Below are 16894 nucleotides of genomic sequence, written 5' to 3' on the forward strand. Positions count from 1 at the left end.
CGGCATTTTCCCGATTTGTGAGTGGTTTCGTGTTATCACGCGCACGAGTTGCCCTTGACCCCTATAAAACGGGGGGTAGGGGAGGGGTTGTTATCAGTCACTTATCGAGGTTGACCGGTACACATATCTGCATATTTTCCCGTAAAGAAGACCTGTGAAAAATGGAAACCACTGAAGCTGAAGTCCGCCAAGTCGTCCAGCTCAGCTCCTGCAAGAGGGGCGTAGCCAACGTTCAGTAGCTGCCACGCTGAATTTAAGTCAATCTACAGTTTGCAGAGTTTACCAGAGGTTCCAACGGACTGGATCCTTTACTTCAAGACCAAGAAGCGGCCGCAAAAAGTGTACATCAGAGAGGGACGACCGCTTCATTGTCACAACATCTCTCCGAGATCGACACCTGACAAGCGTTGCCATCCAGCAGCGTCTGCGTGAGATACGAGGAGTGGCTGCCAGTGAGTGGACAATAAGAAGAAGACTTAAGAAAGCGAACTTGACACCCAGGAGGCCTGCAACGGGGCCCAGATTGCTGGCGCGACACCGTACAGCCCGAAGAGAGTTTGCAGAAAATCATATGGACTGCACCATTGAGCAATGGACCCCAGTTCTCTTCTCGGACGTGTGCAGAATATGCTTGAATGGATGTGACCGAAGAGGAAGAGTCTACAGAAGGCCAGAAGAACGGTTCGCCCAATGTTGCTTCTCCGAAAGGGTCGCCTATGGCGGTGGATCCGTGATGTTCTGGGACGACGTTTCCTACGACGCGCGAACAGAGCTGGTTTTCGTGCCTGGCGGGGGCCGTGGCGCGACCCTCCTGGGTGTCAAGTTCGCTTTCTTAAGTCTTCTTCTTATTGTCCACTCACTGGCAGCCACTCCTCGTATCTCACGCAGACGCTGCTGGATGGCAACGCTTGTCAGGTGTCGATCTCGGAGAGATGTTGTGACAATGAAGCGGTCGTCCCTTTCTGATGTACACTTTTTGCGGCCGCTTCTTGGTCTTGAAGTAAAGGATCCAGTCCGTTGGAACCTCTGGTAAACTCTGCAAACTGTAGATTGACTTAAATTCAGCGTGGCAGCTACTGAACGTTGGCTACGCCCCTCTTGCAGGAGCTGAGCTGGACGACTTGGCGGACTTCAGCTTCAGTGGTTTCCATTTTTCACAGGTCTTCTTTACGGGAAAATACCGGTCAACTTCTGATAAGTGACTGATAACAACCCCTCCCCTACCCCCCGTTTTATAGGGGTCAAGGGCAACTCCTGCGCGTGATAACACGAAACCACTCACAAATCGGGAAAATGCCGATAATTTGAAAAATACTGGGCCGTTTTCCATGTTTTTTAACTTTTCGTAAAGCTAAAACTTCAAGGGACATGATCCCATTAAAATAATTGATCAAAATTAATCGGTTTACAAAATTATTGGGTGCAGTTGAAAAAAATTTGTATTTCTGTGTTTACCTGTGACTTCGTAACGCCGAAACGGATGAACCGATTTTGATGTAGTTTCTTTTGTTTGATAGCTGGCTTCACTGCGGTGATTTTTTAGGTATATTTTATTAAAATCGGTCTAGCCGTTTTGAAGATATTCTGCATTTCGTCATACTAGTATGGTTATTTTGTTATTTTAAGGTTATACAAGTACTTATAGCTTGAATACCGTCCAACTTATAATAAAACACATAAGACCATTTTTGTTCTAAATTTAATGAGGATTAATTCTGTCCTTGACACTTTTTTGATATCTATTATAGTTTTCGTGAGAATGCCAAAAAACTACCAACGGGGACACATTTCAAGGTGGGGGGGGGTCGAGCGTCAGGTGGAGGGGGGGGGGGGAGAGTGGTGAATTTTAAACAGTACACCTAGATGTATCACGTCACACAGGTTTGAAAACTATATTAATTTGTTTCATTTTCCCATACATTGATTACATAGAATGACTCAATTATAGATAGAGTATATATCTATTAGATGTGAATTGGGTCTCTAACTCATATCCTGTGGAAATCGTTCAAGAGTATCTCCAGAATCGCGCAAATGACAAATTTGACGGGCTAGATCTTAAACATATCGTTATCGTATCTTGGTCATGTCTAAAAGATATCTATTTCAAAATCCGAATCGGGCCCTTAATCCTTCCGGACATGTTACGAGCTTGTCACTAAATATGACTACAGATACAGTTACATTACAATAGCGAACTCAGTCGTGCCGTTCTCTCCCCTCAAGGATAACGTTACACGATCTAAGACCAGTTTGCAGACTGTTTTGTATCAAAGAATGCAAATAAAAGACAAAACGGCGATATGGACTAATATTTAACGATGTTTACTGAGCACATAAGCGCTTAAACCCACACCTTTGTGTTTTAAAACTACTCTCTAACATTTTTTATAAAATAGTTATTGAAAAAAAATATAGCTATAAAAGTGGTCCCTTGACAGCTTAGAGCATTTAATAAATGGTGTCGCCTTAAAGAGCTTAGCCCTCTGTGCAATTGTGCAAACTTTTGTATCGACTGACATGGCTATTTGTATACGTTACGTACAAATCATGTAGAAATAGCAATACATTTGACGTCCCCTCCCCCGCAACAATCCGCAGGCTGTTTGGTACGGAAAATGACAGCCATGACGTCTCCACACAGTTACTACTAAATGCTACAAACTTCGAGCAACACCGGCCTCCGACGACACATCGGAAGCTACAAAGCTATAGCGATATCTCCTTTGTACTAAATTCGTATAATATGTACATAAGCATTTACATTCAAGTATCGTACTTTTGATTTCCATTTAGTTATTTCGATCCCAGGCTGACGCCAGACCTCATCAGACTTAATATATCTGTTTCTAATCAATTCACGAAACATAAAACTTGCGATTTAAATATTGACATAAAAAACCTAAGCTTAGTTAACATTTGAATGTCTTTTATTTGTCTTACGTAATTATGAAGGTATATTATATGCTTAGTAGGGTTTGCAATCCGGATCCGAAATGTATGAAATTATCCGGATCTGGATCCGGATCCGCGGATCTTCCCATACATTTCGGATCCGTCGTGCAAACCCTAATGCTTAGGTTACTTATGTATAGTAAACATAAGTAGAATGGATGAGAGCTTTTTTGATATTGATGGTACAGTCGCCATCAGATATATCAGAGCGGTCAAGATGCTCACAAATATCTAAAAACACGCCTCTATTGTCAAGGCGTTAGAGTGCGCGTTCAGATATTGTGAACACCTTGGCCGCTCCGATATATCTGATGGCGACTGTACAAACAGCAACACCCCAAGTCCTAACTGTACATCGGTGCACCTTATTACAAAAGGCATAAGGTCCACCGATGTAGAGTTAACAGTGTGGGTGATGGTTCGTGTTATTTTACATTACTTACAGTATAGTATACATATGTGATGTGTATCTTACTTATATTAAATACTTTAAGCCTGAGTAAACATTTCTTGAGTGGACATACGCTCAGGAAATAAGGGAAAACAAGGGTTCTACAATTTTTGGATGGCTCACGCTAGTCACGCAGTCACGCTAGAGTCGCTACACCAGGCCGTGCCCGGGCCGAGGCGTCCGATATGTCATTTCCATAGAAAACGAAGCGCTGAATGCTTCGGCCCGGACCCGGCCGAGTCTATCGTGATTTTAAATGCCGTTCATTCCGTAACCGTCATACAAATCATATAACAGAACTTTAATATGTAAGATCAAGTTCAAAAGCAATTACAGGCGTGCAGCAGCTATATTATCAATATCAATATCAACTTTGTTGATCTTAGAATGATTTAATTGTAACTATAGACTAACACACAGAGACCACTTTACAAACCGATTACGATGGCTTTTATATTTGTTATATAAATAAAATAAAACGCTACCAACTCAGATGCACCATGCACTCTACATCAACACTCGCGTCGCGAACTCGCGGCTAAATCTAGCGATGAGCCGCAAGTAAGTGCACATCGGGAAAAAAAAAATTGTGGGTATGAGTTAAGGTTATATATATGCCATTTTCTTGTGGACATAATAAAATAAACGGACTTTAAAGCCTAATTTTCTTACTCTACTCGTATCCTTTGGCATGTTAAAACCTTCTAGTTCGTAAAAGTTGTATGATAAAAGTCTTAGAAAAATGTAATCCAAATCGTTAACTTTTGTAATGTCCACAGAAAAACGACAGTTTTCCCTAATGTTTGAGACCCGCATAGTAATTTACTGTAGATTGAATGCTACATGCGAGGCTTGCGTGAGCTAGATATGCTGAAGGTGACCGAGGTGAGTTGTGACAGGGGAGAGTTGTGACATTGTCGATTTCTGGAATCTAATAACTGTTAGTGAGCTCGCAACAGTGTGTGTTTGTTAGCTCGCAACTTGAACTAACAAACGCGCGCTATTGCGACCTATAGCTTTTAGTTCATAGATTCCAAGAAATCGACAATGTCACAACTCTCCTCTGTCACAACTCACCTCGGTCTCCCCTACACGCAGCGCCTTCCCTAGACCTGGGCCCTGGGTCCCCTCTATAACATCCCACATTTACCCCCTAGAACCCTTAGAAACCTAGAACCCATAGAACTAAATTCACATTCATTTTGTAATTGACAATAAGTACAAGTGTATTGTAAACATACACGCACGCAGCTGAAATAAGCGGTTGCACGCTTATACTGAATTAATATGAGCGCCAATATGACTGTAATAACCGCGAGTCTTATATGCTCCAATCTATTAAGTGATCTATCGCAACACGATTCATACTAATTAAATTTACATAAGGACTTTACATAATCCACTCCTACCTTAGGTAGGTACCCTTTGAACGAGTAGCATTTTTTTATGTGAGCATTACAATAGAATATTTCGTCGTGTGACAAGCAAAAGTGACTAAGTAACACAGGTTCATAGCCATAGTGAACCATATTAGTACTAAAAGAAGGTCTATTTTTGTTTAACTTTTTTAGCAATTAGTGACTTATGCTTGTCACCTGACGATTTGTCATGGAAGAAACAAGTGAAGAACCGGCCCACAGAACCAGTATTTTGCATCATGAGTTGATATTGTTTTGACAACAAACCATAGAAGCGGAGCGTAAGTCTTGCTACCTAAGGGCGTAAGCGCCATGTTTTATAACGGCACTTACGACGTTTTGTTCGCGTGGTACAGATTGCGATTGCGACAATTTCATTGTTTGGTATGGCTTCTCTATAGGTTGTACTAATAATATGGTAGGAATTATGGAAATAAAAAACAAATAAATACAAAACATTTTAATTTCCTAGTAGGTATGATATTTTTAGAAATAGGATGAATTTAATTTCTATAATTAAATAATTTGCAAGACCTGAGTGATCCCATAAGTGTTCTGTGAACAAAGTTTTGCACGGAACGCAAACAAGTGATTTAAAGTTGGCGGTTATGCAACGCCCTAATGTTTGACTAAAGACTTTTGCAACGAAGGCCCTATATTCCAATAGTTGACAACCCCTGTGTCACCGTTAGGTATTAAGACTAAATCCTAAGCTCCATCTATTGAAGCAGTGTCAAGCACTGCCGGCCTAGCCAAGGTTACAATCGCTATCGCTTCGACAACGAAACGCTTTGTGTCTCTCTATCACTCTTCCATATTAGTGCGACTGTGACAGTTGTGTTTCGATCGCTACGGAGCGTAAGCGATTGGCATTTTGGCTACGCGGCCTGGACCGTTATCGTTAAAATGTGTCACACAAGAAACAAACGTGACGACCACTAGTTAACAATTTGCATATTATAAGTGAGCGCGCCTACATTACGTGCAAAACGAAATAATAATAATAATCTAACCTTGACAATCGACAAGCTCCGGTGTCGCGGATTAAGGGGCCACTATTATTACTTGTTTAAAGCAATTGTTAAACTTTTCATTTTTTGATCGCACTTTACGCGCGGTCATAGAGAAATAAATACCATAGACACCCCGGACACTGGCGATAAAATGTATGAAACAAACGCGTTCCTACGCATAGACTGTGTGCGTAGGTAAGCTCGTGTAGGTAAACGCGTAACATGCTTGTGTGAGTGAGATAAGACGTACGAGGGTTCTCGCCAGTTTGTTGTCAAGTTCGATGACCTCAATTACTCAAAACTCATTGCGCGAATTAGGAAGAAATAAGAATCGTATTATGTTGTAAGGTGGGTATCTAAGCTCAATTTATTATTTTGAATCAGTATAAACAAAGTAACGAAAATTTTGTAAGGAAATTCAGGCCACCAACATATTACGTAAGTTGTAAACATGATTTTTTGTTCATATAGGTATTGTACTGGTTTCAGTGTGATCTGATAGGTTTTGTAAATATTTGTTTAATATTTGAATATTTTACGTGGCCTCCGCTCTGCGCACCGCTGGTGAGGTAACCGAGAGCGGGTGGGCGGCACTTTCAACGGGAGGCAGGGAGTGTCCGTACTGTACGTTAGTACTCTTTATTATACTGTGATAGAGTGCTCACTCCATGCATAGATAAAAACTCATTTATAATTGACGACCGGTCTGGCCTAGTGGGTAGTGACCCTGCCTGCGAAGCCGATGGTCCTGGGTTCGAATCCCAGTAGGGGCATTTATTTGTATGATGATACAGATATTTGTTCCTGAGTCATGGGTGTTTTCTATGTATTTATGTATTTGTATATTATATATATCGTTGTCTGAGTACCCACAACACAAGCCTTCTTGAGCTTACTGTGGGACTTAGTCAATCTGTGTAAGAATGTCCTATAATATTTATTTATTTATTTATTTATTTATTTATTATAATAAGTTATTAAGCGAACACTGTAAAAACTTATTTGTAATAAAATATATGCTTCATAGGTATTTAAAAAGCTTCATAAGTATTCTCCTTTTTGAAATTACGCCAGACCTTCGAGAAAACCTAGGTGTACGTTTGCAACTAACACGTACGCGTACGGTACCGGGCCTTGAAACCCTCGCAACGCTCAAGTTTCTACTTTTCCCACTCGCTACGCTCGTGGTTTAATATTGCAATTTTTATATATCGCTTCCAACTTAGGCGTCCTCGGCAATAGCTTGCCCTTAACTGCAGATCAATAATATTATTATTCCTAGTTAATTAAATAAGGAATAAATTAAAACATGACAAACTACATATATATATACTTATAGTCTATACATTTTGATTTCCGCAAAGTATTCATAATTTCTTCATAGGTTAAGTAACGCATTCCTTCACACCAATGAATTTTGGGGTTCGGGTTTTGATCGGCCGGTTGAATTGAACGTAACAAACAGTCCGCAATATATAACTAAAATCGCATGCGAGTTCGCCCGCCATCTATCAGCTCTTGGGCGAGTAAAAGGATGACTGTATGTTTTTTAAACTGTCTGTTTGTTCTGTTGTAGTGTTATGAGATACAAGAATAATGAGCTGATACCAATTCAACGCCCGCACCAAATATTAGCAGCGCTGCGTTCCCAAACAGCGAAAGGCGTAAATTACGCCAAATTAACACTTACTGTGTTACTATTAGCTGAAGAAGCCAAACGGGTGAGGTGGTCAAAATGATCTTGACACGCTCTTATTCTCCTAACAATAAAGTTGTTTTTCATATTGAACAACTTCCCGCTTAGCAACTTTTGCTACTGACTGTGCATTATATTACTGTTAACTTGCTGTTAACGGGTATTACTGTGCAATGACGTCATTAGGTCATTAGTTTCTCCCATGGCGCCTAAATAGGTGTTTACTTATTTGTAATTGAGTAGTTTATGTGGTAATATTGTTAGTCATAATCTTAAGCACATATTCATTATGAATTATGAACTTGTTCTATGATTACTGGAACATTTTGTTAAAATTTTCCGTTATTTTATTAAATAAGGTTAAAGGTAAAGGTTTATTGAAGAGGAAATAGATAATTAAAATACTGCATTTTATCGACTTAGATTTGTACAACTGCATTTCATTTTTTCAAATATTCAATTCATAGAAATAAATTATTGAGTCTCTAACGCTGGATGCGTAAATAAAATCTTTGCATTACAAGTACTTAGGTAGTGTGGTTGGTAGGTACCTACCAGTACCTACTTAGTAGGTAGGTACCAAATGAATTTGTGATCTAATCTTCTTCTTCTTCTTGATCGGGTCACTCTTGACAGAGCGGTCGTGGTCATCATTGGAAGTCTCCCTTTGTGACACGTTTGACGGCTCGCCTCCACTCCTCCCTGACGGCTGCGCGTTTAGCGCATTCGTGCAAGGGGCCGTCCATTGCTGCCTTTATTTGGTCCGTCCACTTCATGGGCGACCTTCCTCGCGCTCGGGTACCTTCTACACCGTCCTGCACCACCAGTTGCTCTATGGATACATCTCCACGTTGAGAAACGTGTCCAAAGTAATCTAATAGCAAGTCATTTTTAGGGTTCCGTACCCAAAGGGTACTCTACTACTAAGACTCCGCTGTCTGTCTGTCCGTCTGTCTGTCATTAGACTGTATCTCATTGAACCGTGATAGCAGCAGGCAGTTGCAATTTTCACAGATGATGCAGTTCTGTTGCCGCTATAACTACAAATAGTACAAATACTAAAAACAAAATAAAAATAAATGAATATTTACGTGGGTACGGAACCCTTCGTGCGCGAGTCCAATTCGCACTTGGCCGGTTTTTTTATAAATTCGTATTGTACACATTTTGTGTTTATTTTTTAACAAAAGTCGAAAGATCGTGAACTGGTTTTCTTAAATAAGCAAAGTTCAAGGAATGATTCAATCTAAGAATTTAGGTACGGTCGCCATCAGATATATCGGAGCGGCCAACGTGCTCACAAATATCTGAACACGCCTCTATTGTCAGGGAGTTAGAGCGCGTGCTCAGATATTGTGAACACCTTGGCCGCCCCGATATATCTGATGGCGACTGTACCTACACCCGATTGTGTTGACTATCAATACTCTTAAAACAAGGTTTTGTTTTATTTACAAAAATAAGTGTATTCAAACACGGGTAAGGGCTACTTGCGTAATTACAGGCACTCATGTTTGTGTTTACCTATGCCTATGACCCTTAAACCTTGACAACAAATCGTTCAGATATTTATGACTACATTCGATTTAATAAATATAGCTAATACCTAGTCAATTCATCAATCACGATAGTGTAAAGCAACAAAAACAAAGAATTTGTTACATGAAATAATAATAGGATAGGTATTTTAAGTATTTTATTAACGAATACTAACGACTCTTTGGATGTTCAAAATCCGTCATACCTTTTGGGTTGTAAGTCGTGTCAAAGAAAGAAATCGAAACATACCTAAATGTACCTACTCGAAAAACATGACCCACCGCTGATTGTCAGTCGCGAGTCGGTACCGTAAAATGAGGTGAGTTGGGACAAACCCGAAGTTCAAACCTCATTCAATATCAAATATCAAATATCAAATATCAACATTTATTCAGCAAATAGGCCACAAGGGCACTTTTACACGTCAACATTGAATTTACATAAAAGCAAAAATAATAACATCAACAATTTTATAAATTAAAACTAACAATTCAATCTAACGTATTACAATTACTAAGAGATGTATATGGTCTCTTAATGTCGAATTACATACAAAATACAGATAAAAAAACACACACAAAAAATCTATAATATTTAGAGGTGTAAATGTCTCTAGGTGTCAGAACTATAAGATTATATAGTTTATCAAGTTATCCTTAGAGATGTATAGGGTCTCCAAGAGTCAATATCCTGTATAATTAATACATTCATTAAAAGAAAAGAAACATACGAGAACAGAATGAGGCGTCTCACTGTAATTAATTAATAAAAGTTACTAAGTATAATAGCTCGTGTTAGCTTAACAGACCAGTCTCCACAAACAGCACCCGTTCACGAGTATGACGCGTATCTCAGCCATCGCCTCCCTCAACCTTCATTCGGGAAAGTGGCGACCCGATTAAAAGTGACAACTAAATTTAAATATTTATTTCGAACGGCAAAAGCCGTTAGAAACTGTTTTCCAATATAGTAAGCTCTGGGGTACAAATTCAAAAACTCACCAGCAGTTTAGCTTCGCGACCTTCCAGATGGAAAAACAGCAAGCCAATGTCTTGGATTTACCACTCTCAATATTATTTTTAGTTTCTGAATATCGGTACAGTTGTTTAATCAGTGGTTGTACCGGAAAAAATTGACTCTGTGCGTGAATTAATATTGCAAGACCATCACGTGACTTATCGGAAGATCCGAGGCGTCCTTAAGGCATACAAACAATATTGCAAGAACATTTAGCACTCAAGAAAATTTGTTCGCGATGGATACCACATAATTTGACCGGTGCTCAAAAACAAGCTCGCGTATATTGGTGCAAAGAAGGCTAAAAATATACAGCGGCAAGGCTTCGAAACATGTGTCATATATTCTTGATATTGTCACAGGTGACGAATCGTGGATCTCTTCGTATGAACCGGAAAATAAACAGCAGCCGACGAGTGGATCTTTCAAGTTAACGAGGTGCACGAAGTACTGCAAAAGAAATGGCTGCCTGTTTCTTTGGAAAAAACTGGGGATATTGCAATCGTTCCCTTAGAAACACGTAGAACAGTTAATTCTGAATGGTATATATCCATGTCTTTGCCAGAGGTGATTGAAAAGGTCAGGGAAGCCAATCACCGCAGTCGGATTATACTGCACCACGATAATGCGAGCCCCCACCAGTTGGCACAAACCCGCCTTTTTAAAAGCTCAAAATATCGATTTAATGGGTTATCCCGTTGTCCTGATATGGCCTCCAATGATATAATATATCTTTTTGTGCCCGCACATCAATTACAAGCTGCGTGGTCAGCGTTTTTTGCCATCTGAAGCAGCGGTCGATGCGTTCAAAATGCACGGCTGCACGTTTTAGAGGTGTCCTCTTCGGAGTGGTTGAACTGCTTTAAAACTTGGCTTAATCGAATGAAAAAAATTGTCTTAGACCTCAAAAAAGAATATTTTGAAAAACAATAAAGCCAATTTTGTCAGTATAAAGTCGTTAATATTTTCAAATCCCGAAATATAAAAGGCAACCCTCGTATTACCTCAGTTGTGACTGCGGGCTTGCCCAATCATTCAATGATAATTTGTCGTTTTATTTCATAGATTCAACAATAAACACAAAATAGTATGAAATCCCAGCTCACCCCGTAGTCGGGGTTAGGGTGACAGGAATTGAGTAAGATGGGACAATTGCTAGAATTGACACACTATTACAATAGCTTGACTTCTCAAGAGAATAAAGTATTTACGTAACAATGGGATAACTCTGGTCTAAAAGTACCATCTCTCCCCCCTACTGTCCCTCCTTAACCCATTCATAACCCAACTGCTCTCGTATTCCCTACTCACCCCAAATATAAAGCTTGCTTATAAAGCTTGCTTATTTTGTGCTTGTATATAAAGTGAGCTGTAGAAAAATCTGCCCACCTTGCATTGAACTTTGTACTTACGGTCAGAGGTCAGGTACCATACTACAATTGACTGTACCTGATTATATATAGCCGTAACTGTACCAAGTACCAACCTACACTGATACACATGTCAGATTTAATAGCTGACATACAATTATTCTGTGATCAACTGTCAAATGACTTTACAATAGGGCAATTGTGCTTATGACTAGATAATATTGATAGAGACAGCACCAATGACATGAATTCACAAAAATGAATAGGTTTGTAATGAATGTACCTACAGAATAGGTTCCCCGTCGATGTTGTTTAATATTCGCCCCACTGGTGGGAGGCTAGTACACATTTTGCAAGAGGGTTCAGACTAATACTAGCCTCTTTCAGTATAGAAAGTAAATTACGTAGACGTTATTAGCGTATATACAGGGCGTCCCACAGCTATGCCACATGGAGGGAAAGTACCCTGAATATTGTAGATGGAACATTTTACTGAAAGAAGACATTATTTTAATTTTAAAAACAATTTAAACTGCATTCATGATTTTTAAATAATTACATGGTTGAACCGGGAATCGAACCCGCTACAGGAGAAAAAAAAAACACCCTGTAGCTTTTTCATCCCGATCGAAAGGCTTCATCATAAGGATTATTTTTTGCTAAATAACATAGTGTCAGAAACTAAAGGAAGACCATGAATTTTAACATTTGATGTGAAATTTATCGAAATAATCAAAAGAGAGCGGCTTAGTATTCAACAGAATGACACTCATTTTGAGCATTTGATAAATTAAATTGGTTAATTTGAATTAAAAATGTTAAAATTCATGGGTTTCTTTTTATTACCGACACTATGTTATTTAGCAAAAAATTATCCTTATGATGAAGCCTTTCGATCGGTATGAAAAAGCTACAGGGTGTTTTTTTTTTCGTGTAGCGGGTTCGATTCCCGGTTCAACCATGTAATTATTTAAAAATCTATGAATGCAGTTTAAATTGTTTTTTAAATTTAAATAATGTCTTCTTTCAGCAAAATGTTCTATCTACAATATTCAGGGTACTTACCCTCCATGTGGCATAGCTGTGGGACGCCCTGTATATGGGCCCGATTCGGATTTTGAAATAGACATCTACTAGATATCTTTTAGACATCACTAAGGCACTGGTCCCACCGCGAGCTAGTGTAAATAAAAGAGACACGGCGATAGCTCACCGCTGGGCGAGTAACTAATTTATAAATATCGCCGTGTCTCTTTTATTTACACGGGAGTGCTTATCTTTTGTTCGTGCTGTTTATAGCCGATAGCTCATAGCTTACTAGCTCGCGGTGGGACCAGTGCCTAAGACACGATAACGATATGTTTAAGATCTAACCTGTCAAATTTGACATTTGCGCGATTCTGGAGATACTCTTAAACGATTTCCACAGGATATGACTTAGAGATCCAATTCACATCTAATAGATATCTTACTCTATCTAATGTAAAAGTGACATTGGTTGCCCGAATTGCGCTGCAAAAGAGAACTAGTTGATATCTAAACTATAACGTATCTAGAATGGATCGTCTCTTGTGAATATCTTGAAGTTCGAATACGGCAGTATGTCAGTTTTGACAGTGTTAGTGACTCTTAGTACGGGTACTAGTCCCCACACTAGCCTCTTTCAGTTTGGGGACTTCATGCATATTTTTCAATTGCTTGGCCCATGACTACCCTTTCTCCCTTTTTGTCTCGATCTTTTCCTTTACCGAAGAACAAACACACAACTGACTGAACTTGGTCAAACACAAAACTGTGTTCATCTTTCCTGTAGACATACCCAAAAGGCTATAAAGGTTAATTTTCTTATTTAACCCTTACTTATCCATATAAAAAGGTACCTACATTATATTGAAGTAATCAAATTAAATAAAGTGTAAGTGTAAGTAGATACAAATATTTTGGACGCCGGCTGTACCTATATTAATTTTGTATATTTTTCCTGTTTCGTTATTACATAATTTTTAAATGTCACTTACCAAACCAATAAACAAACACGTATTTTCGCTTAGTGTGCAATCACACACTCTTTTTCACCTTCACCAAAGGATAACTATTAAAGGATTCCAATACTGAAAACTGATTTTTTTAAATTAATGCACTGGTTCACAATATAACTTTTAAATAAAAAAATGGCGCGTATATACATAAGTATTGTTGGTAAAAATTGCAATTTTAAATTGGCACGCTATGTTGACCGATCAGTGTGACCGATCTATGAGATTGGTCTAGTCCTGCGTGCGCGCAGGCCGCCAATGTAGTATTGTGCGTACGCTGCGTTGTGATTTGTGATCGGCCGGGTGAATGGTGTTGATAATACTGTTTGCTATTTAGGCTACAGCCTACAGCCGGCTGTAGAGCTAAATCATTCACTATTATTACTAGAGATGCAACGGATCAGTTGTTTGGCCGCGGATACCGGATATTCGGCCTGATCATCGGCCGAATATACGGAAGCCAGCCGCCGAATATTCGGCCAGCGGAACTACACCTACATTTCGGTTTTTCAGTTCTCTCTCTGTTTCGTAGTGAACTTTCACGCGGACTCATTTCTAGGTTCGAAATGAATGCGCGTGCAAGTCAGTGGAATTATTAAATTATTTTAAAATAATAAACACGTACGATTATGACCGTGTCTGTTTCTTAAATCCAATTTGTTTACTCCAAAATCAAGCAATGTTTCTATCCGGTATCCGACCGGATAGTAGACCACTATCCGGTATCGCGGCCGGATGTTAAAATGATGGCCGGATACCAGATAGTAACCGAATATTCGGTGCATCTCTAATTATTACTGATGACTATTCATTAAAATATGTCGAATTGATTCTTTGTATCTAAACGCCACGCCATTACCCATGCATCAGAGAGGTACATTTATAGGAAATGATATGACGAACGGCCCAATTCGAACTTAATATTTTGTCAGTCCAATAAAGATTACCTACCTAGTGTCAAAAGCGACGTTTCTTCAAACAAAAACGTCACTTTTGACACTTGTTTGACACTGACATTTCTAACCTATATCGTTTCCATATCTATTATTTGACGTATCTTAAAGTTCGAATATGGCTGAAAGTTTCCCTAGCCCCAGTAGAGTAAGCCCGGACCTAGAGCGGCAAGATATTAGGGGCGGCAGGAAGGCGACAGCCTATATGTATATGGGTGCTGAGAAGGCGGCAGCTAGTTAAGTACGTAGGCAACTCTGAAAGTTCTTAGAAAAGGCTACTTAGAGATCATATAACAAAAAGAGGCATATTATTTATGAAAATATAACTCTTTATACTTTTTTTGAGGTATATGCAATTTGGTCGTTATCTGTGTTTCAGGATTGATGGCAATTTGGAAATTGTACGTCGAGCGTTATTCCAATTTCGACCTAAGAATTTTTTCGTATTACTATTTATAACGATTTTCATTGTGGGCTCAGCCGACAACAGAGTTACAGTAGGCTTCAGTTATAGTCTCATAATGAAGCCTAGTTCTTGTACATCTGTTTATTTTTTAAATTACACATTTAATCGCTTTTGTAGTTATTCAACGGATGATCATAGAGAAGCATGTCATTCAAGAGTGACGTCAAAAGTTTACATCGCATAGTTGTGCGGTTAATAAAAAATACTGGTAAAAAATTGTATATCAGTAGTTTTTGATATCCCTCAGTATTCATATGACACTGTTAAAAAAATCTCGCTTAAATTATTTTGTGTCAAAAAAGCTTGAATCCCAATGGGTACCTCATGAATTTCATACAAAACCTCCGAGGACCTAAAATCGCCATACAAAAAAGGCATTAGAAGAATGAGCTGTGTGCGCTTCAGGGTAATCCTATCCTAATGAAAATTTGTAGGCGTGGTCAGAAAGAGATAAAGCACGCATTAAAATAAAGAGTAACGTCCTAATTACTTCAACTTTTTCTATTCTAAACACTTTCAGTTTGCCCCTCGTAGTTACTACATGGCCTGGGGCCTAGGGCGGCTAACACTGCAAATCCGCCATTGAACATCTTCCACATAGGAGAATTTGAGGCGAAACTTTCGAGAATATGCATTTTTTGGAAATTTTTCGCGACTTGTAATTCCATATTTAAATGTACGTCGTTATCATTTAGATCATTAATGGTCTAGTGGTCTGCGGCTCCCAAACCGTAGTTCGTAGATTCAAATCAAAACCTGGCACGTACTAACGGGAAATGATTTTCATTTGATATTTATATAATTAAAAACAAACTTAGAATAAGATATTTCATCATCATCATCATCATCTCAGCCATAAGACGTCCACTGCTGAACATAGGCCTCCCCCTTGGACCTCCATTCGTACCGGTTGGAAGCCACCCGCATCCAGCGTCTTCCGGCGGCTTTAACAAGGTCGTCCGTCCATCTTGTGGGTGGACGTCCTACGCTGCGTTTGCTAGTCCGTGGTCTCCACTCGAGCACTTTTCGACCCCATCGGCCATCTTCTCTGCGCGCAATGTGGCCTGCCCATTGCCACTTCAGCTTGCTAATCCGGTGAGCTATGTCGGTGACTTTAGTTCGTCTACGGATCTCCTCATTTCTGATTCGATCACGCAGAGAAACTCCGAGCATAGCCCTCTCCATAGCTCGTTGAGCGAGTTTGAATTTTGAGATGAGGCCGATAGTGAAAGACCACGTTTCGGAGCCGTAAGTCATCGCTGGTAACACACATTGATTAAAGACTTTCGTCTTGAGGCACTGAGGTATGTCGGACGAAAAGACATTACGTAGTTTCCCGAACGCTGCCCAACCGAGTTGGATTCGGCGGTTGACCTCCTTCTCGAAGTTGGACCTACCTAATTGGACTACTTGTCCTAGGTAGATATACGAGTCAACAACTTCGAGTACCGAGTTCCCAACAGAGACTGGGATGGGCACAACATTGGCATTTGACATAAGTTTCGTCTTGTCCATGTTCATTTTCAAGCCCACCCGTTGTGAAACTCGGTTGAGGTCATCGAGCATCATGCTGAGTTCCTCCATCGACTTTGCCATGACTACGATATCGTCGGCAAACCGAAGGTGAGTGATGTATTCGCCGTTGATGTTGATGCCAAGTCCTTGCCATTCCAGGAGCTTGAAGGTGTCTTCCATTACGGCAGTAAACAGTTTCGGAGAGATAACGTCTCCCTGCCTTACGCCTCTTTGCAATGGAATCGCCTTCGTGCTCTGCTCCTGTACTCGGACCGACATGGTGGCGTTACTATACAAATACTTCAACACTTCGATGTACCGATAGTCAATATGGCATCGCTGAAGAGACTCAAGCACCGCCCATGTTTCCACCGAATCGAAGGCTTTCTCATAGTCCACAAACGCTAAGCATAATGGTAAGTTATACTCTTCGGTCTTCTGTATAACTTGCCGCAGCGTATGGAT

At 39.8% G+C, this 16894-nt stretch overlaps 1 protein-coding gene across 1 annotated transcript in view; it reads right to left on the reverse strand.

Moving 5' to 3' along the window:
* LOC134670117 (UNC93-like protein) overlaps window positions 1-13501 on the reverse strand; it is a 34824-nt gene extending 21323 nt beyond the window's left edge. Inside the window, exon 1 of the mRNA XM_063527805.1 lies at window positions 13478-13501. The gene's annotated coding sequence lies outside the window, so the exon portion shown is untranslated. The remainder of the gene's footprint in view (window positions 1-13477) is intronic.
* Between the last annotated feature and the right edge of the window lie 3393 nt (window positions 13502-16894).

This window comes from Cydia fagiglandana, chromosome 13 (genome assembly GCF_963556715.1).
Source record: "Cydia fagiglandana chromosome 13, ilCydFagi1.1, whole genome shotgun sequence".
Taxonomy (NCBI): Eukaryota; Metazoa; Arthropoda; class Insecta; order Lepidoptera; family Tortricidae; genus Cydia; species Cydia fagiglandana.